The sequence below is a fragment of the Amblyomma mixtum genome, chromosome 3, assembly GCF_055824585.1.
Source record: "Amblyomma mixtum isolate Tamu chromosome 3, ASM5582458v1, whole genome shotgun sequence".
Classification (NCBI taxonomy): domain Eukaryota; kingdom Metazoa; phylum Arthropoda; class Arachnida; order Ixodida; family Ixodidae; genus Amblyomma; species Amblyomma mixtum.
The window spans coordinates 90,325,960-90,351,321 of NC_143014.1; the positions used below are offsets into that span (position 1 = coordinate 90,325,960).

At 46.1% G+C, this 25,362-nt stretch overlaps 1 protein-coding gene across 5 annotated transcripts in view; it reads left to right on the plus strand.

Moving 5' to 3' along the window:
* Oamb (Octopamine receptor in mushroom bodies) overlaps positions 1-25,362 on the plus strand; it is a 510,270-nt gene that overhangs the window by 137,276 nt on the left and 347,632 nt on the right. For 4 of the 5 annotated variants that reach the window (XM_089580076.1, XM_089580075.1, XM_089580073.1 and 1 more), the window contains exon 2: positions 8,605-8,713. The gene's annotated coding sequence lies outside the window, so the exon portion shown is untranslated. Of the gene's footprint in view, positions 1-8,604; positions 8,714-25,362 lie in introns of those variants that run through there. The other variant, XM_089580077.1, reaches the window with a different exon arrangement.

A 25,362-nucleotide genomic window follows, 5' to 3' on the forward strand; every position in this document is an offset into this window, starting at 1 on the left:
AATTCTTGCTTCACAGGACATGAAGGGAACAAAAGGCGTCCAAAACCGTTGGTGTGTGCATCCTAAGTTTCGTGCCGTGTGTTTGGCTGGGGTCTGTGATCTGCGGGTAATCCGCCTCCCAGCGCTCTCTTTCTCTCTCTATCTCTTTCCCTTTTAACTCTTCTTAGCAGCATAGTAACTTTTCTTCCTGGGCCATCACTGTTCGTGCTTTTTAAACTCAGCCGCCTCCGCCTTCTAGCATTGGTCGTAAGCCTGATACACAGCATTCACTCGTGCTAGCTTAAAATATTTATCTGCGCGTGGAAACTATAGCAACCATAGATTACCATGAATATCTCATGATAGCTTCCTTATCCCTATAGCACAGAAAAATAAAATGCGCTGCTTGGGTCAGTTCTCTTGAAGCGTGCCTGCTTGCAAGCTCCCCCTAGCGCGTTCTCCAAGCAAACCATTACGGCTCCAGTGTACTTGCCGGACTCTAAGGCTACAGCAAAAGGGCTCGTAAAAGTATAAGAGAAATGCAGACAGACCTCGAATACGAAGAGACACAATGATGTGCAGCACTGCTTTTGTTGAAGGAAATTCGATATTCTAGTGATTAGGCCCTGCTGGTTTTCGAGAATAAGCCTGTTGAGGATAAGAGGGCCTTGATGCCTGCAATGACCGAGCCGCGCTCGCTGCCGCCACTTTCCCTCGAATCGGCGCGCAAATGGAAACCGTGAATACTGCATAAAAGACTCTCTCAGAAGTCTCGGCTGTCCACTCCATGGAAGACTCTCGGACGGGGGCCAGCGGAGCTGAAATCGAAACTGGGACGTTTTCCCATCTTCTTCCTTCTTGTTTACAACGAAACGACAAAGCAAAACTTGTCAGCCTGCGCTTTTTCTGTCCCCGCCGCCTCGGGAAGCGCACGCTCCCAGATAGATGCTCTGTGCGGCCGCCCTTCAGATCGAAGCGGCAGTTAATTGCGTCGAGGGGGATCGAGAATCTAATTTCCTTTGCTCCGGACAAGTCTACTTGCAGTTTTCATTTAACCGCCAATTTAAAGTTTCGAGCCGCCAATACTTATTTGTTTCTATCCTTCTTCACGGATACTCGAGAGAGGGAGACGCGAAAACAAGTTCCACAGTTTTGTGTATGCGTGTCTTTATTCGGAGTAAAGTCGTCTTTTTTTCTTTTTTTTTTCTTTATATAAGCTTCTTCTGCCGTTAACTCCTTCCTATTTTTTCTATTTTTTTTTCTTTATCTCTCTAATCCGCTGTCGACGGGAACTTCGGCATCGGTAAATGCCATGAGCAGCCCACGAAAAGAACAAGACGAAATTGAGAGACATGGCCACGTCATTACGTAGATTTATTCGAAAATAAGTTAAGTGCGTGCGGCAGAGATAAGGGGAAGCCGCAAAAACAACGAGCAAGCAAGGAATGTATGCAGGAAATAAACGTGCAGTAATATGCCGATAATTTTTATCTGCTGATTCCTTGGATCAAACAAGCTATCAAGTCAACGATTCTTTCCTGCCTATTTTATCCATACGTCTTGAACGCCATTGTTTACGAAACGCAACATTAAATGCAAAATGCCAGAAAAATTATTTTTGTGGGTCAAGGTTTCCTACTTCAAATGTAGAAGCGGCAGAGCGATACAAAGACTAGAGGAAGGCAGACATAGCCAGCGATCCTGCTTGGCTAAAATTGCCGCATTACCTAATACAACGGCAGTATAAAGATTTTATTCAGGGATTTTCGGTGCACGTGTGCTTTCGGGCAGGAAAACTACAATCTGGAGTAGAATTTCAGAGCACAAGAGCCCGGTTTTCAGTTCGTTCTGCAAACATTGTGCTTCCTATTTTTTTTTTGTTCCCCTGAGCCAGGCAGCAGTAGTCCAACAACTTCGCAGTTACGGTATTGCGGGGTTTGTACATTTTCTTTGTTGGTTTATGGGAGTTAAACGTCCCAAGGCGACTCAGGCTATGAGAGACGCCGTAGTGAAGAGCTGCGGAAAATTTCGACCACCTGGTGTTCTTTAACGTGCACTGACATCGCACAGTACACGGGCCTCTAGAACTTCGCCTCCATCGAAATTCGACCGCTGCGGCCGGGATCGAACCCGTGTCTTTCGGGTCAGCAGCCTAGCGCCATAACCACTGAGCCATCACGAAACGTGCAAATATAATTAGCACTCAAGCTTGTCGGAGTGACCGGTGCGGGCGAGCAAATGCGAAGGGCGCAGACGGGGACATTTCTTCTGCTTTCACCAAAAAAAAAAAAAAAAAAACAAGCTATAAACACTGTGGCATGCCACGAAAGCATAGAATTCGCGTTTTTGAGCAACAAAATTAATTAAGAAAAGAGTTACCAAAGTTTAAAAGTAAGCTGAACTCATAGTGGGAATGAGAACATACAGGTCGCCTTTTTTAACTTTTACATATTTTTAATTTTAAAAACTTTGAGACTTTGAGAGATAGGTCGGTGCGGTCTGTTGAGGTGGATTGTACAGCCAGGCGGACATTATGTACTGGATATGAATTGGTAATTAGACGATTAATTAACTTTAAATAAACCACGAACTAAACCTAGATAAACCACGATATTTTTTATTTTATATTTAGAAATTGATGGCTGCCAACATCGAAGGTGAGCCCCGTTTTTAAACTTTTTTAATCGGCAGTGTGGTTCTAGATATCTAAAGCCAAAAATACGCATTTCAAAGCTTGTCGAGTTAGCTTTCCTCATTACCTAATTATATTATTGCGTCGCTGCTCGTGGTGTCGTGTGTCGTGGCCGAAATCAAACTGACTTGTACATCGTGGAATACACTAACATTGCCTGTATTTGCTGCATAAAAAGTGTGACAGACGCCATTTTATAATTATCCACAGCGGGAAAGTCAACTGAACGAGCTTTCAGACGCGTATTTTTGACGCGTATATTTCGAAATGCATTGCCCATTAAGAAAATTTAAAAACAGCGCGCACCTTCGATGTTGACGGCCATCAATTTCACAATGTAACCTTTCCCCCTAAAATAAATAAAATAATTATTTCTTCAAAGTTAATCAGTCATCTAATTATTGATCCATATGAGGTACATAACGTGCACCTGGCTCTACAAACCAGCTCAACAGACGATACGGACGTACCACTCACTGTTTTTAAAATAAAAATCCTTAAAGGTTAAAAAAAATCAGCGTGCAGAGTTTCAGGCTGCCGGTAGAGCTGGAAACAAAAATGATTAACTCCACTCAGAAAGTTTCCTTGCTAACGATTTACTTGTTTTCCATCGATAACGAAGAAAGCAATAACAAAAACAGGCATATTTACTGCAATGAGAGGAAAAGAAACGAAAGAAAAAAAACGTAGAGTAAAAAAAAAGTGGAGGCACGGAAACTATCGGTGCTTTGAGAATTTCGACACAGAGACTCCGGCAGAAAGAGGTTCTCGGAGTACTGCCTCCGCCTTGAGTGGCTTGATTAACTTTGTTAAGGAGCTGCCTCGGCTTTCCTTTCGCTACACTTATACCGCCTACTTTCGCTCAACTTTCGGCCTCTGCGGGCTGCGTAGCCTTGTGATGAAATAGCAATATAAACTCTTCCCCGAATTGCACTGAGGGGACAAATTGAGCCACTCGTATACTAGCCGTCGCTGCAATCAGTCTTCCTTCGGCCCTTGTTTCATTCCTCGATACGTGCCGCTTAACGGCCGACGTTGACTTTTCTCTAATTCAGACAGACTAATGTTTCGCCTAAAATCCTGACTATAGTCTGTAAGGGGGGGGGGGGGGGGGGGGGCGCTTTCCTCTACTCGGCTCGACGCACTGTCCCCCTCTGCGGTCGCGGCCAGCGCAGACAGCGCGTTTGGCGTGGCGTGCCGCTCACAGGTTCTAGAGGGCCGACGCGCCTCTGTCTGTATCGACCCGCCTCTTCCCAATAACGTTGCCTTCGGCAGTGCGCGAGATTTATGAAGCCACTGCGACACGACACCCAATAATCATCGTTAGTTTCGCTCGCGTTATTAACACGGCGCTGGGTCCGCGGCTGTATCTAATGGTGGCTCGCGCGCGCGTCGTCCGGAAACCACTCTGCGCACAGCGGCGCACTCGCGCGGTCGACGCCAGCCTTGGTATATACACGCGGAAAACAGTGGGACACAGAGTGGCCGTGGCTTTCGGCACTCTTGTTTCTGACAGTATTCATGGCCCCGTGGCTTTTGTCCCCTCTCTCCTCTTCCACTCTCCTCTGGGTAGAGAGCGCCGCGCTGTGATGCAGAAAAAGAAAAACACTTGGCGCAGAAAGGAATGTCGTTGCGGTTGAACATGGTGCGCCACTCTGACCTCTCGTTGAATGCTGCCACGCGCTGATTTTCTGCTTCGTTTTTTTTTTTCGTTCACGCAGCCTCTTGTGCGCGAAATAAACCTTCGCTTCTCTCTAGGTGCTTCCCAGGCAAATTAACCGTGCACTACTCAACCGCCATACTGGGTTCCTCTAGGCTTCCTCCAGAGGAGACACTTCTTAAGTTCGAATGGAAAAAGTTAAGACGAAAAGTGAGCGATCACGTTTTGTACGTCCCGCGAAAGTTTGCAACGACCATTATCAGTTACCTTGATAGCGTTGTCTGAACGGAGTGGAGAAAAAGGAAAAAGGTGCTTTCTATAGTCTCCACTGTAACTGCGCAATATTGGTGCATTAAAGAGCGCTCTGGCAAGAATTTTTATTCAGGCTCACATATGCGGTGTTGTGATGAAACCGTCATAAAACTACTTTTGGCGCATATTCTGCTGGAATTAGCTCGGTGTTCTTGTGCGAATAAGTCCAGAAAAATAGGAAGCGGTGGAAAAACTCACAGCACCGCCCAGAAAACCCCTCGGCGTACTTTAGCGATAGCATAAGGAAGGTGACGGCAACTGATTCTCGCGTCTCGCCTCCCCTGCACCATCGCGCTTGGCGCGTTTGGCTACAGCCTTGCGCTGTTGCACATTCTATTGCAGCTGGGCGCCTACCTGGCGCTTCCGTCGCATACACTCAGCGTCCTTCGCAATCGCTATGGGATCGCACTGTCGAGCTTGGCGCTTTGCTGCTGCGTCAAGTTCATGCACCGCACTATTCTGACGAGACCGTCACTTCCGTTCAGTAGCTGCGGCACGCTTCTTTTCCGCTAGTATCAGACCCCTCGACGCAGTTGGTCCTGGTTCCATCACACGTCCGGTCGCCCGAAGATCACGCGAAGACAGGCAAGAGCAACCGCTCCGCGCGCTCATTGGTTTCGAGTGGCTCCGAGTGTGCTCCGAATAGCTCCGAGTGATGACGTTTTGTGTCGTCACATCTCATTTTGTATATGGCGTCATACTCTCTGAAAGTTGAGATTTGCCCTTTTTTGAAATAACGGTAATTGTCTTTGACTCTATAAGCACTGATATGATACAGTTTTACATTCTGCATCTTCAAGGCGCATTATTTTACACGATTTGGCTTTAAATTCATCACAATTCGTCACACTCGGCGGTAGTGTGACCGCGTGACCCCGAAAGTGCTTCGAGCTTCCGGTTTCCGGCGTCTGGTGAGGCCTTTATGCTTCATATGTATGCAATTTAGGCGAACTGCTCGTCAAACTAATTTATCTTTCATTTTTCAACCAATGCTACAATGGAATAATTTATTTTATTGACATACTGCCAGCAAAATATAACGTGAAGGGAAGTTTGCACACTGCCTAATTGAAAGAAAATATTCTTATGTTCGTCGTAGTATCCACACAACCTCTATTAGTCCAGCAGGCATCCGGAATCAAAAGGGTTATCGAGTCTTTTACGTTAAGGTTGGTTTACGGGCCACGTATTCGTGCCAAAGTGCCTTTGAAACTTAAAATAATAAACAATGCTCTTCACTGAAGCATTACCGTACAACCAGGCACGAGCATTCAGCAAGCAACCACACTTCTGTAAGTCATTGATTGGTTCCGATTGCCGACGAATAATTTGCTTTTGCAAGGAACACAAAAGCAAAGGTAGAAATTTTATCCTTCTAACGCAGATCTTCCCATATTCGTTAAAGCTGTCAAAATTTTCACTCAGAACCGCTCGCCTAATTGGAGCACTATATCAACACCTGCTCACGTTGCAGAGTTTGATGAGAATTGTTTAACCTAACTCAAACGCAGCTGCTGGCTAATAAAATGTGCTGCCCTCGTGCGACAACGAATGGGCAGAACCCAGCGTTCGTAGAAAGGCAACCGCTTGGCAGTCTGGCAAGAAGCAAAATCATGGTGAAGGGGTTCAGATACGGCTTCCGAGCACTTACACTGAATTAAATTAGGTGCGGAGTTCCTCACGCGACGAAATCCCTCAATATATTTTCCTCAGCGCGCGCGAGCAAGAAGAACAAAGTTGCTCGACGACCAGAAAGTGCGCCGAGGAATGATATTGAAAAGTTTTGCTTATATACTTTTTCTCTAGCTTTTACTCTATTTATGAAAAATAAATCATTTATTCGCTCTAGTCTGCGGCCGAAGACGTCGACCGCTGCGAGTTTTGTAAGATTCAGCGGGCGCCATTCAATATCACTTTCTCCTACAGTATTGCGTATATGGATTGCGTTGTACTGAAGTGCCGGCCAGGGTTTGATAAAATACAATGTTTTATGGAAGCCCTTGCCCTCTGGACTCGCACTGAATGAGACCTTGTTACTGCGGGTAGTAAAAGGAAATGAAGAGAGCTACGTGACGTAGCGTTTAGTCAGTAGCGCAATGCGTTGACTCAATCCTATATGGCCACAGGCGTCTCGGAGATTTATTTTTTGCCCTAGTGAGCACCCACTATATTAGCCCTTGCAGACAATACAGGCACGGGATTCACGATACGCCACCGCCGTTGCTCACTAAAGTTCTTCGAAATGCTCCCCACCCCACTTTCCCCCCAGCCCTTTCTTCTGTAGCGGCAGTACGGAGGAGGCGGCTACATAAGAAGATATTCTTTATTGTGCGCGCGTAATCAAGCGAGATTTAGTGTCGCTATTACTCACCCGTCGAGCCCGACCAAGGCTCTAAGGAGCTGACTCTTGCGCAGGGGCTTTGCTAGACAAACCAGATCGAAATGTGCAAGAAGTTCGTTGCTTTTATGAATGCGATTGAATAGCATGCACTGTTTCTTTGGTTCTGGCTCTGTAACAAAGCGGAAAGCCATAAACCACACTGATCTTTATTTGCGGTATTAAAGTATCCCCTGGTTGCCTTGTGCGCAAATAATTATTCCGAAGAAAGCTGTACAAAGTATACATTTCCAAAAACGGATGGCCATGCACGGGAAGACTTCTTGATACTCAGTGCAGGTATACTAGCGTAAAGCAATATTTTGGTTCAGGGATTTAAATGGTGCAGCTGCAGGCGACAGCGTCTGTCTCAGAATATCCATTATTTAGGGGCTGAATCTGGGGTGTATAAAATTTGTATCATTACAGTCGTAATGTTCTTTGTTGCAAAAGTGAAACGGACACATCTGCCTCAGAGCGCCAAACAGGAAAAATCTGGAATAAGGTGGACTTCCATCTTAATACTATTGATCAAGGATGAATCTGATCTGAGGGCATCTGCTTCGAATACTGAAACGAACAAAATTTGCAGCAGCTAGGCTGAAGGAAACAAGGTGGTTTATAAACTCCACCAGCTCATCGAATTTGATTACTTGCTCTCATCGCCTTCCTTATAATAGCAGGCGGACGCAAGCATTTACTATTTTCATTTCACCTGGTGAAACACCCGCCATGGTTTTAAAAAGTATTGATCAAGCGCCCGTTTTGTTTCACTCCAAAAACTAAGCACGAATTTATATAGATTTCTTACGATTTGGTCATAGTGTAGGCGACCACATTTTTCTCGCTTGCTTTTTTCTCTGCACGTTTTCCCGCTGAAAAATAAAACAAAATTTCCAAGAACGTATTGTCACTTCATTTTTTATTCAAGTTTTTCTAAAGTTGGGTGGTTTAAACTCGTGTTTTTAAATTGTTCTGTTGCTTTCTTTATTGATAAACCCTTTACATGATCCTCCATGTTGTGTGCTACTGATGTAGTATGTCTTGCTTACAATCTGGGTGATTGTTCTTGAATTCTGTAAATCCTTGTCTTGTCTGCTGCCATAAATTAAGTGGTTTCATGAGTCTTCAAAAGCTGTTCGGTCCGTTGTACAACTTTCAGCTTATATGATTATTCAAGTTATGGAAAAAAAACTTTGAGTTGATATGATTCGATACTATTTAGCCGAAATAAGCCGCGTAGAAGGCTGTAGCGTTGCATCTGTACGCTTTCACTAAAAATGGTTTTAGTGATTTGTTCCTTCCTCAGTTCAAATGTACCTCAAGCAGCAGTGAAAAGAAATAGGCCAAGCCCAGATGTACGGTTTTGGATGAAAGTACTTTATATAAAAATGAAGAAAAGGGAACAAAATAAAACCTATTGGAAGAGCGCTGTTTATAGCCGTTGACGCACTAAGAATTTCTTCTCTTCCAAAAAGCTTTTCTTCACACGCGTTTTCCTCCCATTCTCTCAGCTACTACTGCTTGGTTCTTGCGTCCAACGGTCTGTTTAACCCGTTATTTCCATTGTATTTTCGTTGCCAGGAGCAGCCCAGCGGTCCCAGCGCACCCCGCACTGCTGCCCACATCTGACGGCTGTTCGTCCCGCTGCGTACTCCCAAGAACCAAATAAGTCAAGAGATTTTCTTATGAGGTCAGTCCACCCTCAATGCTTCTCTTGTGCACGCTAATACAAATACTGTACTTAAAGAAAGTATCATGAAGTCCGCACTAACAACAAAAAGGGACACTTGTTATAGAGGAAAGATAAATGACGGAATCGAGCGCCCGTCGTATACCTTTACTGCACACATGTAAATGCGACGGTAGAAAAGCACCAACGAAATCGTAGCCATTTTGGTATGTGATTGATGCTGCAGAAACGGCGCAGTTTTCACCTCACATCAATCCCTCTCCAATACCCAAACGTATCTAATACCCAAACGTATCCAATACCCAAACGTATCAAAGCCCCTGGTCGCCGCCGTCATTGAGAACCAGGACTACAGGGGTTATACCCGGAGAGTTTTCTCCATTTTATTAAAAAAAAAACAATTTCACTCATGCATTCACGCATCTAAGCCCTTCTCCACGAAAAAATGAAACTTAAAAATTCCCCGACCTTTGTTCTCCGAATGCGTCCCCTCTCAGGACCGCCTAGTCACGCGGCCAGAGTTGGCACATTTTGGAAAGCCGGCACCCACGGATCCCCGTCTATCTGACGGCACAGGCCTAATAGGACAGCACCGTTTTTGTCCAGTAGAGTGGAGGGGAGTGAGAGGTGGGGTAGTCTTGGGCTACTACATAATACACCGACAAAGTTTACCCGGAGAAATTCATTCACAGAGGCAACCATGTAAAACTAGGTTGATAAGCCACTGGTATCGGGATCCCACACTGGATTTGGCGAACGAACACCAAAGGCAGAACAGTAGGTAGAAAGCAGTTATTCTGGGGAAGTACAGGATCGCAATAATATTAGAAAATTATTTCTGTCTGATTGCTTCTGCACTTTGTCACTGGGTCCAGCGTCACTGTGTCACCTTATCATTAGGTTAGGACTAGTCGACATGGTGGATGATAACGCTGTTGTAGGATTGAATGAAGAAGCACCATTGCGTAACGCCGGCACTGGGCCACTTCTGTAGACTACCTATCCCAGCGCAACCTCATTGGCTGCGATGCATTGGCAGCGCAGGTTAATGTAGTGCAGATTATGGCGACTGTCTTTATCTTCACTCGATAACAACGCACCAGCTCCGTGCATAACCAGCTAGTTAGGAGAAAAATAACGATTATTGAGCGCTGGCGTGCAAGGTTCGTGAGTGCGGCAGCTCCTCCTTTTCACGTAAGTTTTTTTTTTTTTTACTGCATCTCAAAACCCCGCAATCCACTAATCCATCCTTGCAGAAACTAACTATTCGGCCTAGCGTTCTAAAAGCTAGACATTCCTTTCAAGTGGCGGCACTTGTTACGGTTGCACAACAAAACGCAGTTGTGCTTCCGTCTCTCAACTCTCTCGCAGAGTAGTGGAGGCTACTACAGCGAGGCGAGGGCTTCCACAGGTGTGCTGTCCTCGCGCACCTTCGCGAGCCAGCCTCATCCCCGCCGTGTCGCACATGCAGCTTCTTCCGTTCTATTGCCAACAAGTTTTGAGAGCGAGTATATAGTGCGCTTTAAAGAGGAATTTTGGATTAAAAGTTTGGTCGCATATGCGATATTTGTTAATTAGGAGGCTGTTTTGTCATTTACTGACCTTGCTAATCCGAGTGAGCTGCCCTTGCTGCAAAACAGAAGCTATTGTTTCTAGAGCCCACTATAGCTTCGCGACTACTAGCCGCCGAAGGCTTCACCGTAACAACACTTTTGGTACAAAGAAACGAAAAGCGAAAATTAGTCTGCCGGAAGATTTCCAACAAAAACTACAGAGAAAAACTACACATGACGTGATCTTCATGAGCGCTTCGTTTCGTTCATGTAGGAAAATTTGACTCCCGAGCTCATATACCCACACGCCAAACGTGCATACACTGCACCATTCACATGTACAGCCGTCAGCGCGGCTGTCTAGAGCGCTCGAACGCCGCCCTGCCGCAGAAAGGAAGCGAGATATTCAAGCAGGTGTTTGGTTCTAAAGACCACGCTTACCCTGAAGGGAAGCAGCATAAACACACGATTTGCCCTTGTAATAGCAGTGTGCGATTTATAGAGCAGCTAAGTTAAAATTTCACTTTGTTTGCTCCAGAATACACCGCTAGAACGCTCTAGACAAGCGTGCTGGCGACTGTACAGTCATTGTCAAAAGTTTGGAGCCCGCCATGACCTTTGCCGAAGCGGAAGCGCTGCCCGCTGCATCCACCGGTGTCGAGATTGTACCATGCGAGGAGACATGTCCCTCTCGCTGTCGGGTTCTTGCTAACAGTGGGGGCTGGTGAGAGCGAGAGGGATGTGCCCTCTCGCCCGGCGCAATCTCGACACCGACGGGCGCCACCGGTAACAGCGTCCCCGTTCGGCAACACTCTCTGGCCACGGTCGCGCTGGCCCTAAAACTTTTAACAACGATCGTCCGCATGCTCTGCCTTCCCGCATGCTGCTCTAAACGTCAGAGCGGGCGTCGATAATTGCTGAGCAGACTCGCAGAGCTGCTATTAGCGCATTAGAATACTTCGCAATTAGACGGAGCCAAGGCTGTCGCACTGTTGTCTGCTACTGAGCGTTTCATGTGCACCGGTCAATAAAGAAGGATTGTTTTTTTTTCTTAATTTTGCGCACTAACGGTCTAACAAATTCAGTCGCGGATACATTTTCTTTTGTTGTTTCTGGAACACGTCAGCCTGCGTGTAGTTCGTCTCCCTTTTCTGCCTTCGTTTTTGCCTTCACCGGCACTGCAAAAGACGACTAGTGACGGCTAGTAGCTATGCTTTAACCGGCACTGAAGAGACGGCTACTGGCTATGATGAAAAACCTCGCTCTATAGTGTAACAAAAGAACTATAGCGCAAACAAGACGAACACAAGAAAGGACTACACAAGGCTAGCGCTAAACTTCATCTAACTTTATTCACTGGCAGCGCTGCAAATACAAGGAAAAACCCTGGAAATGCGCAGATACCAGTTCCCACACAACACTACCAACAGAACCGTTCAAGATACGACATTTCCGATTTGAAGAGGGTCACAGACGTACCGCTAACATGCCTCCAATAGTTGCCTCCAATAAATGTCTCCAATAAATGCCTCCTATAGCTGGAGGCATTTCATATAAGAGAGGTGTATTTTGTGTTAGTGATGCGTCTGTCACCCTCTTCAAATCAGAAATGGCATATCTTGAACGGTTGTGTTGATAGTGTTGTGTGGAAACTGGTATCTACGCATGTCCGGGTTTTCTCCTTATATTTGCTGCGCTGTCAGTGAATAAAGTTAGATGAAGTTTAGCGCTACCTAGTCCTGTGTGGTCCTTTCTTGTGTTCGTCTTGCTTGCGATACAGTTCTTTTGTTACAACATGCTCCATCTAGCCCAACACGAAGTTATTCTAAACCATCTCGCTCTATCGTGTTGTCAACGAACGTCATGCCGAAGCTTGCGCTCGTCCGAGATAGCCACTCTTTAGTGCCAAAGACGAAGCCGCGGATGCTCTACGCGTAAGCACTGCTCGCTGAGTCCGTTGTTATTAATGAACGACCTCTTCCGCCATATTCTTGCCTAGTATGCGCCGTCTCATTCGTAGAACGGACTCCATTCTTATCGCGTTAAGCCCGTAATCTAGCTTTGAGCCAGTTGTAGTGCTCGGTGATTACACCGTTCGCACAATTATTCCAGGAAGCGGCGGGCGAGGGGAGCTCCTTTGTGTAGATGGAGCGCATTTAACCGCTGTAAAACATTCGTTTGTAATTCCGCGGCTGACCGATAAGCGAATGTGCGTCACCTGAGCCCGAGCCACTGGCACCGACCGTGGAACTAGCCGGAAGTCATCCTCAAGTTGGTAGAGCATACGTCACCCGGTGGGCTTCCGTCTAATCTGCGAGCAAAGCCGTCGAGCAAATAAACAGCTTCGTTCCTAGCGAATTCTGAGCTGTGGAAAAGACGACCAGTAATGCATCTCAGAAGTAGGCTCACAAAAAAGCTGGCTCATGTCTGGCATGACTATTTCAGAATACCGTCTTTAGCTGAGTCTCTATTTCTGTACGCACATTATGACACCAAAGTGTACACTATATGCGGTGTTCCGAAAATGCAAATGAGGCAGCGGTCAAGTGTGCTGACTTACCAAAAGGATGTAATCTTTTCTTAATGAATATTTGTACTCTTCTGTGTTATTAAAACAGTGTGACTTTAGCATCATCAGTGTAGTAATGTAATATTAATTATTACAAGCCGTACACATATATATACAATGCTTCTGTGGTCCTAAATCGCGTCCTCAGCAGATCAGCGAGACAGAAAAATGGCAGATGTAAACATGATTAATAGTAGCCAACAATCAGAGAGCGCGCTTTTGTGAAATGGCATCGAAAAACTTAAACTGTTACAAGTGATGGAGGTTACAAAAAAAAAAAAGAAATGAGTTCTGAAGGTGCCTGTAGGCTATTTGATGTTCAGTCCCAAAGCACAACCCTTACTGGCACAGTCACGCGTGTAGCATTGTTACACAAACGCAATATTGTTAGGAAGCGAGCGCTGATGTTGTTGAGGAGTTCCTTATCCTTGCCTGCAGTATGTTCTGTACCGCAGCATGCAAGTCCAACTTTCGACGGCTGAAGAAGCGATTCGGAACTCAAATGGTGTGTTCGTAAGTGCGCCGAGACTGGCTCTGTATCACTAAATGCTAAGTTCTTCTTTGAAGTACAAGCCTCTGTGTTGATCACTGTCATTTTAGTAAAGTGAAAAAATAATTCAAAATTTATTTTATCACTCGCCGCTTTCCTTTTTTCTGCTTTGGCAATGGTCCAAAAAGCTGCGCGGCGTTTTTCAGCACTTCGTTAATCGCATCTTCATAGTTCTACAAGGTTAGGCTTTTGAGTGTCGCGTTACTTTTACTTACCTATAAAAAGAAAAAAAAGTTCTCGCCGTTTACGGCAAAAGCAGCTGTTAAACTGTTGCCGGAGGCTTCCCGTAATATGCAAAACGGCCCAGTTGAAAAACACGGCAGGAAATTGTCTGTCATCAGGTCAAATTGTCTGTCATCAGGTAATGGTTTTGGCCATGAACAACAAAAATTTTGTAGAACAGCAAAATATAGTCACTGCTTCGAACGTACTGCAGACTACACAGAAGTACCGAAGCAAAACTACTACTATACTCCAGAAAAATACTACAGAACAGCTGAAAAATCTGTCATTATTAAAATACTGCGAAACATTTTCCGACTACCGTAACAATGATTTAGTCTGCGTAGAAAGAAAAACGCAGAACCGTTGTACGAATAATACAAGCTGGGTAAACTGCAAAACGGAAGAATGCCACACAAGTAATGTGCACTACCACTCAATAAGACAATATGGAGCGCTAATTTTTTAAAGCAGCTGTTCCGGAGTAATTTTTTTCGTCCTTTATTTCCTGGCTTCGACAAAGGACGACGATGCGCTAAGATACAGGCATTATTCATGCGCGATTTACACTCATGTAACAACATTGTCAATGTTTCGTAACTCTAGTAATGACAGTGCGTAATTCAGACCTGGTTGCTCCCACTTAGCCTCTATCCGTCTTTCTGAGACTCTCAGGCTGGGGATAGTGTCCCTAGCCCGTTGATCCTAGTTATTTCAGTTAATTTCGACCGCTGTGATAACACAAATGGTGAATACAATTTAGCAGCTTAAGCTACTGGCAGCTCGTATTTTAAGAACCATATTAGATCTGCCTTGTGTATCCAATATGCAAGTGTTCACATAGATACATTGGGTGCAGTTAGATAGACCGATTGGATGTAATTGGCAAGGTAAACTATGCTGGCCAGTTGGCAAAGGCTGATCTGATGGTATCTCCGGCTCGTCGATTTGGTCCTCTAGTTCAGAGCGGGAAGATCGGAACGAATTCCGAATCCGAGACAAAGAAGGCTTCGTCAAGCCGAATTTGCGAGGCGCTTTGAAAGCGCCCACCTGACGTAAACAAATCATAAAAACCTTTCGCTTGGCACCGACTGGTAGCTACATTCGGCGTATTTTGTTTCTTCCGCAATGTACCTTTCCGTCAAAGCACATCCATATTCCATCCTGAGAGCACTCCCTCATGAAGAGCTGTTTGATCAGCAGCGCAATGTAATTTTCGAGCTTGATCAGAGTGGTCATCACTCAGTTCGTGGGCTGACTCAGCCATTAAAGTCACGAAAATATTTCTTTCGCTACGCACATGCATATATTCTGCACGCTGCGCACTAATAAACACATCTACTGCTTTTGCAGAGTCAAAATAAAGGAGACGCAAAGATGTTTCGTCAAAAATGCAGGCACACACCGCAGGGTCAGTCCCGCGGCTGGCCCGTCGTGCTAAGCTTTTTCTATGTTTGCAAACGCCGCTGATGCAGTCACCGACATTAGCACGGTATCTATGCTGCTACCCATAGCGAAGAAACGATCCGAGACAAAGGCATAAACTGGTGAACTTCGTGGACTTTAAGCTTGCGCAGAACTCGACTGCAACATCAAGCAATAACAGAGCCACTCCGCCACCCGGCACCGCTAACCGCTTCATCGTGTACCGCCGCCGCGCTAGGATTGGTTGGAAATACTCACGTGACCGATAGCGCCCCAACTGCTATGTGAAGAAAGTCGGAGCGCCTCAAGGTGCTCTGAGCGAAAAGAGAGTGCTGCAAAAGAGTCAGCCGAATGCAGTCAGAGCGCTTGATTTCTACCAGCCGAATGGACGGTTGTCTCTCAGAGCGCTCCAGAGCGCAATGATACGGCACGCCGACGATACCACACCCGTGCTTACATGAATACAACTGCGCATCGCATCCCATCGCAAGCCATCAACTTTCTTGCACATCGCATTCATGTAAACGTCGATAATGCGCTTGGAAAGCCTGTCGCATCAATGCGCCAGACGGGGATCAGTCGAGAAAGGTAAGTAGACTTCCCCACAGTAGGGTAGGAACCAGCATAAGTCGCTCTCCGTTCTTTCGAAGAGAAGGGCTCGCACGAGTTGAGGAATTTCATGTCTTATGGTTTTTTGGGAAGCTGTCTTAACGACAATACCGAGTTGCACCATGCCACTGGCACGCGTTTTTCCGTTTGACCAGGCTGCTAGCATACTCACGCGCAATTTCCTCGCAGGTATTTAGTGCACAACTTCACAAAGAAATGCCGTGATTTAGCCGGAACGCGCCTAATAAAAGCGGCAAATGCAAATAACTTGGAAATGATTTCGTTTCAATATGAACTTCTAGTTTGTTTTTTTTTTGTAAATGTATAGCCATCCGCTTGGCCTTAGCGCGTCATAACTGGTAATGGCGGTTACTGTTGAGGAAAAAAGCAAATCACGTGATAAAGAAAAGACTACGTAGAGGTGCGGACCGCATAGCCTAAACTCAAGCGTGATTAGAAAGGGAAATCAATGCCATGGTACGAAAACACTAGAGAAAGATATTTTTTTCTCACGGCTGAAAACAAGGAATACGAAAGCTCAGTACCGCCTTATGAAACGTTGTAAGCATTATGAGCGCCACTCTGCTTTTCTGTATTTGCGACGTGCACATGCTTATACCCCACCCATAAGCTCTCCTGGTTGAGACAATCGAATATAACGCATTCACTTCCCATTTGTATTGTTCGAGAGCTGCCTATGAAACGTGGCGGTAGCTTCGTTGTAGCAGAGTCCTTCAATGTTCTTTCTGGTCACGAAACTCCGGCCAAAGTTTCATATAGGGACAGCGCGCGCCGCTAGTGGCGCGGCTGTCGGCGAGGGGGCACGAGTCGCTGCGCGAGCCCTGCTCGCAGCGGCTGTTTTCCGGCCAACAGGCTCATATTCGCTTGGCAGTTGTGCTTTCTGGGGATCGGTATTTGGGCTTAGGATGGGCGCTGCTTTACCGGTTATCACCTGAAATCTTGACTGCAACGTCGAGACACTAACAACCCTCTGCGTTCGACGACGGCCACTATAGTGAACCTTGTTAGCGACTGTTTTCTGGCAAACAATTAACGCGCTTACTTTCTCTCGTTGCTTTTCACAAAAAAAGCCATTTTTGTACATTGGTCCAACCTTCGCATTCATTTTTACCGCAACTTGCCTACAACGTTATTCTGGAAGATCTAGCGTAGCGATCGGTAACATATCTATATGTGTCTGGGTTGCGCCTGTCTCGGCCGAGTCATCTAAGTGCACAAGGCTGCTTAAGGCTGGCGTTTATCTTGTGATAAATTCTGCAATCTCAATAATGCTGAAAACAAAACGTTATGGCGGTATTTTAAGAACTGGAGTGCGCGCGACAAGAGCGATCACATGACGAATGCACCGGTAGTTTGATGGTGCTATCTCTTTTTTTTTGATGACACTTTCGGAGGTGGCAAAGCCAGCTGCTGAAGACTCTTGCTGCATAAGCCATTTATTTACACTTTGTCACGCTGTGACAACGGAGGCGCTGACGAGTGCAAGGAAATTGTGAATTTTTGTTGTTCATTCCTCATGTGCTCGTTTCGCGCTACCAAAATAAGAGACAAGCTGTAAGCGGCCACGCAATATACCAAAAATGAGCAATGATAGAAATCACGGCGAAACATGTAAAAAAAATAAAAAGCTCTAGGTGTTCAACTTGGTTAAACCCAGCAGACGTGCGAACGCATGTGTTTAGGCTGCTTGGCTCATGGTTTTGTTTTGCTGGGTCGTTGGCACGTCTGGCGACGATATTAGACTGAAGTTAGGCTCTGATCGAGGTTAAGCTGGTTTGATGTGTTCGTCCCGAAGGTGGACGTTGATGAAGACGACGGTGCACAATGCGCGCAGCGCGAGAGTGTGTTACAGTTTAGTTTTTTCCTGTTTGGATCTGCACGAAACCCTGGCCAATCTCCCATCGCGGGTATGTGCCATCGTTTTTGAGGCGACAACAACAACAACACGAGGCGTGATCGGCTGCTGCGATAGCACAGTGCTTTCGTGCAGTGGCCAGCGAAGCTGATCCGTTCGCGCCACCGGGGGTACGAAATTTCCAGTCGCGGCAATATTTATTTTATTTCTGCACCCTTAAATTCAGGGACGCCACAAGATTTTTGGTTGGGTTTCACCCTATGAAGTAGTGCTTTCGCACCAAAAGCAACTAGCACATTGAAGAGTACAGTTGTCTGAAATGCAACATCGTCACATATTCTCTCCGAAGTACGCTGTAGGCCTTCGAATATCCGTGGGACGACGCCGGGCCTGAGTTTCGGTTTCTCGCATTGCAGCGACACTGCTTCTCTGTTGATCACAAACTCGTGAGACCGAATCAGCGGGGCAAAATGCCTCTCGCAGACACGGACATGCTTGGAGTCGAAGCTAAATTCACCTCTTTCCTGTCGGGGTATCGCCTGCTTCCTTATTTTACGCTGTTCGGCGTCCCTCGTGAGACAGAAAAGCGAGGCCTTTTCCTGCGTACCTCCGTAGCCGGAGCGGCAACCCGTAACTCAGCAAGTATTCGGCATCGCAGGCTTGCGCGTCACGTGCACTGTACTTATTTTGCAAACGAAGACAGAGTGAAAAGAGAAAATAGTTGCTGCCGCACTGCCGGAGTCCCATTCCGCCCGTCCTACTCGCGGCCGTAGAGACGCTCGCTCCCCCGCGTCGTTGCCCCCTCAGGACTCTTAGCGCCGCCTCGTGGAAGGCGCGGTCAACATATGAAGCTCTCCCATAGCGTTACGGAGCAGTTTCATGACCATAAAAGCATTGAAGGACTATGGTTGTAGTCTTCGCGTGCTCACGCTTTGACCGCTCCAGCTGCAAGTTGACGAGCATACAGATCGGGGCCTCCGCTCCTTGAGAGACGTGGCGTTATCCTTATTTTATTCGCTGGACGCAACACTCGGTAACGGTGGCCATGCGGTGCAATCACGCGCACTGTGTGACAGCGTGTCGTGGGTGGTTCCCGCTGAAATACAACCAATATCAATTAGCGTAAATACCTGTAGGTTCAATTCAGCCACTGCCATCTACTGTTTCTTGTGAAGAGCATCTGTTAAATTTGCGAGCGGAATAGAAATTTACCCAGTGAAAGCATCTTAACTAGCCATTGTTTTTGGGTTCATTTCGGCAACTGGCAGAACGCGTTACGATCATTTTCGCCTTGTGTTCAGCGAAGGCTCTTGAGCGAATTACTGCGGGCTAGCTAAAAATGATAAAGAACTTCATTCATTAAAACAATTAATAAGGCAACAACATTGAAGAAAGCTCAAATATATCGACGGTTCTTGTCCTGAACGCTATCCAGGAGACAATTTTGGATAGCTAGTCACGTCTACATGGCAATGGCGCTCCATTAAAAATTAAGAATGTCATTGCATGGAGACCAGACACCACATGCTTTCTTCATGAAGCCGCCTCACCTCTCTGCCCAATTCTGTGGCCCAATAGCCGTAATTATTTTCGGCCTTCTTTTCTAACAGGCTGCTTCCCGCAAACATTTGGCGCAGGATAGCTTTGAAGTCGGTTATTAACTCGCACAGAGTGAGACTTCAATGCAGCCTCCTGATTACACTATCGATCGCGTTGTGGCTGCGCTGTGTTTCTATAGCGAGGATGCTGCTTCTGTGAAGAGGCATTCACTGGGTTCTACTCAAAGTGCGACTAGAAGCAGACTCACGTATGTAATGAATTCACCTCAGTCTCTTTGAAGCGGCTGCTAAGTGCCACGTGTTTTTTGCTCCGAAATTACATATTCAAAACTTCAGGTGGACCTGTTTCCAAAATTGTGCTCGGAGTCACTCACGACGACTCCTCATCAAAATATTTTGAACTCACTTGCGCTTAAGCATTTCACATCTGAAATACAGTTATTTTTATGAGTGAAAAAAAAAAGTTAGAGCTGAGAATAGAAAAAGTGCGGCCATATCTTGAGACTAAGCTGCCATGATTTGAATGCCTGCAATCTTGCATGCGAATTTAAGCGTACCCTTGCTCTTTTCCAACTTATGAAGTTTGGATTGCTACCTCCGAAAAGAAAGCTATTGTCTATTTTTCTTTTCCTTCCAGCAATAAAAATAACACCTGTGTTTCTGGTGCTTACCACAGCTTCAGCGTCTCAAGAAATCTTTTTTTTTTCCTTCACGAAAGTCGCTGAGAGGCTTCCTTGATGTGTTTTAATCCTCCGGCTTCTCCGGCTCACGTCGTCTGTAGGAAACAAAAGCAGTTGCAAAAGAGTGATCAGCTGACATGGGTGCACAGTCCATTTGCGCGCTGCCATTTTGAAGCTTTCCTCTCCACTTTTAATACAGCTGCGCCAAAAAAATGCTTTGGAGACCGTGAAGGGCATAAACGACCGAGAATATTGTGCTCACAACGTAGAAGTTAAAATTTGCGTACATATGGGTTAATAGGAGGAATAATCTACGCAGCTATTCAGTCATAGGTGGGTACACCTCAGCGCCCAGTAAGTCTGATCTTGGGGTTTGCATGTGATATGTTATCATATGCTTACAAGAAAGGAACGAAAGGGCTATTTCTCGCTGCTTTTCTTTCGCGGGGCGCCATGCATTAACAAAGGCGGGCTGTATATTGCTCTTATGGCTTTCCTTCCCTCTATCCTTATTTGATTTCGTGGAGCGTTCTAATTCTTTCAGATTTAACGTAAGCGCACACCACTGCATATCACAAATCGGCGACAAGTGCCTATCCACCGGGGATCTGAGCTGATTTCAACTCACGGCAATCGGCTTACGGCGCTCTTATCTCTGTGATAACGTGAGGATTTTACCACATCGGTGTGGAAAATTTATGACACGCAACTCAGCTTACAAATGCAATGCTGATTGGTATTTTGATCATGTTTTCAGTTTAACCTGTCAAAACTAGGGAGAAAGCGCGGGGCACTTGGCGCTACCTTTTACAATCCTGCGCGGTGGTCGTTGGGTCTTCTATCTGGGGCCTGCAGGCGGATCAGTGGCAGGAAACTTCAGAGGCGCCACTCCGGAGGGCGCTGGAGAGATTGCAAGCATTACCCCAGAGTATCACAAAGGAGGAAGTCGAAAGAAGGAACTCCTTCCAAACACCTCGTCAGAGACGCAGTCCAGGTGAACTAACAATATCTTATAGGAAGGAAAACAGCTTTCATTGTATTGTCTTTATCGCGCCGCTTTGGATTCTAAAGTTTACGCTTCGTCAACACTTTGCTTCTTGCTTGAAATATAACCGATTTCTCTCACTCGCTCCCTCTATAAGCTGCAACGAACAAGACTTGTGCAAAACATGACGCAGTAATAAAACTCGAGCTCTGCGCGAATTTATGGCTTGTTTATCTTTGTTATACGAAGAACAAATGCAAACGGACAAGGAGGTGCTCGCATTTGTTCTTGCTTATAGAAAGGAAAGATAAAAACACTGCAAAACTTCGGTTCTATCAATCTGTACTCCTTCCTCAATAAGAATAACCAAATAAAAAATAGTGTTTATACTCTCACATATAAGTCACCATCATAAACACGTGCCACGTACGTTGTTCGAAAGAGATAAACAGGGCTGTTACGTGCCCGCACACATAAACAAAAAAGTTATAATCGACGCCAGCGAAGATGCCAAGAGGCCTGCGCATCATGATTTACGGGGGTCGTGTTGGCAGATAAGCTACCCTTGTTTCCTCACTAAAAGCTTCTGAAGTAAACAGTGAAAGCCGTAACGCTTCGTATGCACAGAATCGATCGTTCCTGACTTTGAAGACGTTGCACTTTTAGAGCTCCTTGATATCAGAAGACGGCACAGAGCTAAGGCTGTCAGCGTTTGGGGGCCAACGTGCTTTCTTGCCTGTCTCTGAAACAAGCAAAGACCTCAGGTCGTTTATCCTCAGAGCTGAGAAAACAGGGCGATGATTTAAGGCACTGAAAGCGTCTGGATGACGTTGGGAGGACTCAATAAAGTTGCTCGTACATGTAACCCGTGTCGTTCCCCTAAAGTGCGGTGAGTCGTGCTCCAACGCACCCGTTTACATCGCCCAGATCCGACGACTTGGAGAACTTGAACAAGACAGGAGGGGGTCTTGCAGCGTGACATCGGAAGCGGCAATTTTATAGCCATTTTGGTTCTTGTTTAGGTTTTTCTAACTCTTCGACAACGTTCGATTGCTCACGAGCACGGCGAAATATACACTCATGTTCTTCAAAAGATGTATAAAATGCTTCCACTTTCGTCCTTTCGTTTCTGTCTCTCTGTCTGTCTGCCTGTCTGCGCTAGCGTGCGTGCGTGCGTGTGTGTGCGTGCGTGCGTGCGCGCGTGCGCGTGCGTGTGTACGTTTGCATGTGTGCGTTTTTTGACATTCCCTTGAATAGGGCGGACTTTTGACTCCTCTAATGTAAAGAAAGCAACTCGGCGGTAGCGACTGCGACACATGCAATTCGTTGTCTTCAGCAATCGCCCTCCAGGGTTCGCCAATATTCGAGAACATTTCTTTTTAATCCGTAAGCAGGCGCACGCCAGGTAACTAGCTTCCTATGGCGAACAGAATAATGATAAGGCCACGCAGTGGCGGTGACGAACAATGAACACAAATAAATAAGTAAACACAACGAAACTTGCGGCAGCATGATACGATTTTAAATCGTCTCTGGATGTGCAAAGACACCTTCGCTGCAGATTTCTGTGTTTACGGCAGTGACCGGAACTGACACGGGAAAGGTGCTATATATGCCCAAGTAGAGTAATGGCTTCAAGTTCCAGCTCTGCACCAGACATGATAGCCATTTCGACCCTGAGCGCGAAACTCTTTTATAACCATTTTTGCAAAAAATTTTATCATCAGGACGTGGCGGAGCAGTTCTTTGCGTAAGACGCCACATGTAAAGGTCACGTCATGATGGGCCATTCTGTCCTTGACACTGCTGTGCTCCCGTATATAAAAAAAATAGATAGAGCCGCGTCCATCTTATGGGTAGTCGAGCTGACGAGGAAGGCGCCATCCGAAGGCTCACAGTGCCCAATCAAATTATGCCAGGGACCATATCCCTTCCTCTTTTTTTCTCCATATTGGTTGATATTTCTGGCCTCGGTGGGGCTTTTCATACGACAGTCTCGCCTTGCTGCAGGTACTTGGTCCGACAAATCAAGAGTCGAACTGTTGTTGTAGCGCTTAACCGCAATGCTTCACTGTTGCTTAAAAAGCTCGCTTTTTAACCTGACTGGTTGATATAGCAGTAGTAGTGCAGTGGCAAGGGGGACGGAGGTAATATCGTTGCGGCAACACAGGCCATTATTCGTTAAACGCACGGCCATAATAGTTGGAAAGCGGCATTAGGATGCTTATTGTTTGAATGAACGGCACTCGTCGAATAAATGGAGTCATAACCCACGCCGCCAGATATTTAATCAGGCCTCTTTAAGGTTTGACTTTTAAACTAAATAAGCAAGTGGTTCTTTTTATCTTTGAAAAAAGATGTTGCTAGTTCGTCGTCGGAAGGTGCTCACAGAAAGAGGCCTGCGTTGTTCTCTAAACATTTGCCGTCAAGTACCATTGTCCTGGTCAAGAAGGGCAGAACGCAAGTGGCGCCTGTCACTTATGATCAGAATTCATATAAAACGAAATACGGGTTCCTCTCTGCTCCCAGGACGAAGCGTGCAGAAAGGCGTAAAAAAGATATCTTTAAATGTAATCGAAGCAATTAATTTTCAGCAGGAGATAATTTGACAGGTAAGAAGAGTTATTAGACGACGCCGTAATGTACTTGCAATATTTAAGTGCCTTTTTTATGTCATGCATGTATGTTCCGCAGTTTCTAGCTATATTTTCTGACGTACATGCTAACAGCACGAGGGCCTGAACATGACAGATTGTTTCGAAAACATGCTCGTTTTTTAGTTCCTCCACCAGTAAGATGGATTATGCAAGCCGAGATTAATTTGAAAAATTTTCTTTTCTAATACGTTTCGCTCTACAGTCAGCTATTTCTTACATCGGCGTGCAGTTGGAATGCAAGCCGGGTCAGATTGCGTAATCAGTGCACTTAGGGCTGGCTAATTTTATCTCACGGAAACGCTAACTGCAGCGTGCAGCGTGGACTTGATATCAACAATTTGATGAAAAAGATAAGCAACGAGGCAGTCATTGATAAAAAGTGCAATTTTGTAGGACATACCTTCACATGAGTTGTACGCACTTAGACGTACTACATTTATATTTCGTGTATTATAACTTGTGTACCTTCATGACAGGTTTCAAGTCCTTTTTTGCAATGAATCAATAAATGAGTGAATGAATGGCGTACGTGCCTCGCTCCGAATTTGTTTAAAGGCATTCTCCACAGGAGTGATAGTGAAATTGGTCATTTTCTGAACGCATTTTAAGTTGTTTATATGAGGAACTGTACAGCGTGAATCTGAGCCGACGACGATCAGTAACTGTCGCGTGCCACGAACACGCCGTCCTGGCTGGCCATGCGCATACGCCGTTCTCAACAAAGTCGTAGTGTAACCTCGATTTCTTCTTGACTGTCCGCGTCGCTCCAACCGCTTTGCATGTACAGTCGGGGCCAAAAGTCTCCGGACCACGTGTCTCTCAAACGAAGCTTATAGCTTTACTATCAGACAGCGGCTGGAGACCGCACTTATGGAGATGAAAGAACAAAAATTTAACTTTTACTTCCACAAGTCTGGTCTCCAGTGGCCGACTAATAGCAGAGCTATCGGCTTCGTTAGAGGAACACGTGGTCCGGAGAGTTTTGACACCCGACTGTACCTCCGCAGCACACTTCGGCGGGCGCTGTCGCTGTTTGGAGTGGATCCAGAGGGACTCTCAAGGCAAGTTGTAGGGCGCCGAACCGAAATATTGCCCACTTTGGGAGTCTTGTATTGAGGCATATCGAAATATATGCCCGCATTCATGAATGCCGCCCCACTGACGCGTTTGCCTATATGCACCGCGGGAAACCTGCTTACGCAACACGGGTAGGGTATTAAACGTGGTCGAATAATGTGTATTTTCTTCGCTCAAATTCTGCACTTTTGCTTCAGTGGTACTGACAAATGAAACTAAGAACTACCTCAAGATGATAAAAAAAGTATATGCCAGCCTACCTCGTCTTCGGAAGTAGATGTAAGCATGAAATGTATTCCAGCAAATGCGTTGCGCATTCTAGGGCGGCCGGTAGATGGTATAGCTGCATTCAAGTCACGAGGAGCGTCTGTGGGGGTCGGAAACTTGCATGGGCACCATTGCCCAGCTAATCAGGATGCCAGTGCCAATTCTTCCCATAACGGCCGAAGTAAAGCCAACAGGAGCGTCGTGTCGTATTGTTGTCATCCACGACAGAAAAAATTGGCAGAGGCTTAGCTTGGTTAAGCCTAGTGGATTGTGAAAGCAACCCGCTCTTCAACCGTTTCTTCCGCACGCCGCCGCTTCTTAGCTGCAGCACATCGTTGCAGCTTCACCTGATACACATCATCCGACATATCGTGGAGGATTCGCTGGGACGATCGCGATAAGCCGAGTTGGGGCCCCGCTTTTCCACAGCTGGTATGACGTCACCTTAGGTCACGCTAAAGGTCAATGGTCGATTCTCCGGGACGACGGCCAAGAGCGGAAATCTCGAGCAGTATTACTTTCGCAATAAAACTTCACGCCCGCGTTGGATTCGAACCACTGCCTGCGAAAATAGAGAAACCCCGGTGTCCGGTGCCTCAGACAATTCGACCACTTCTGCT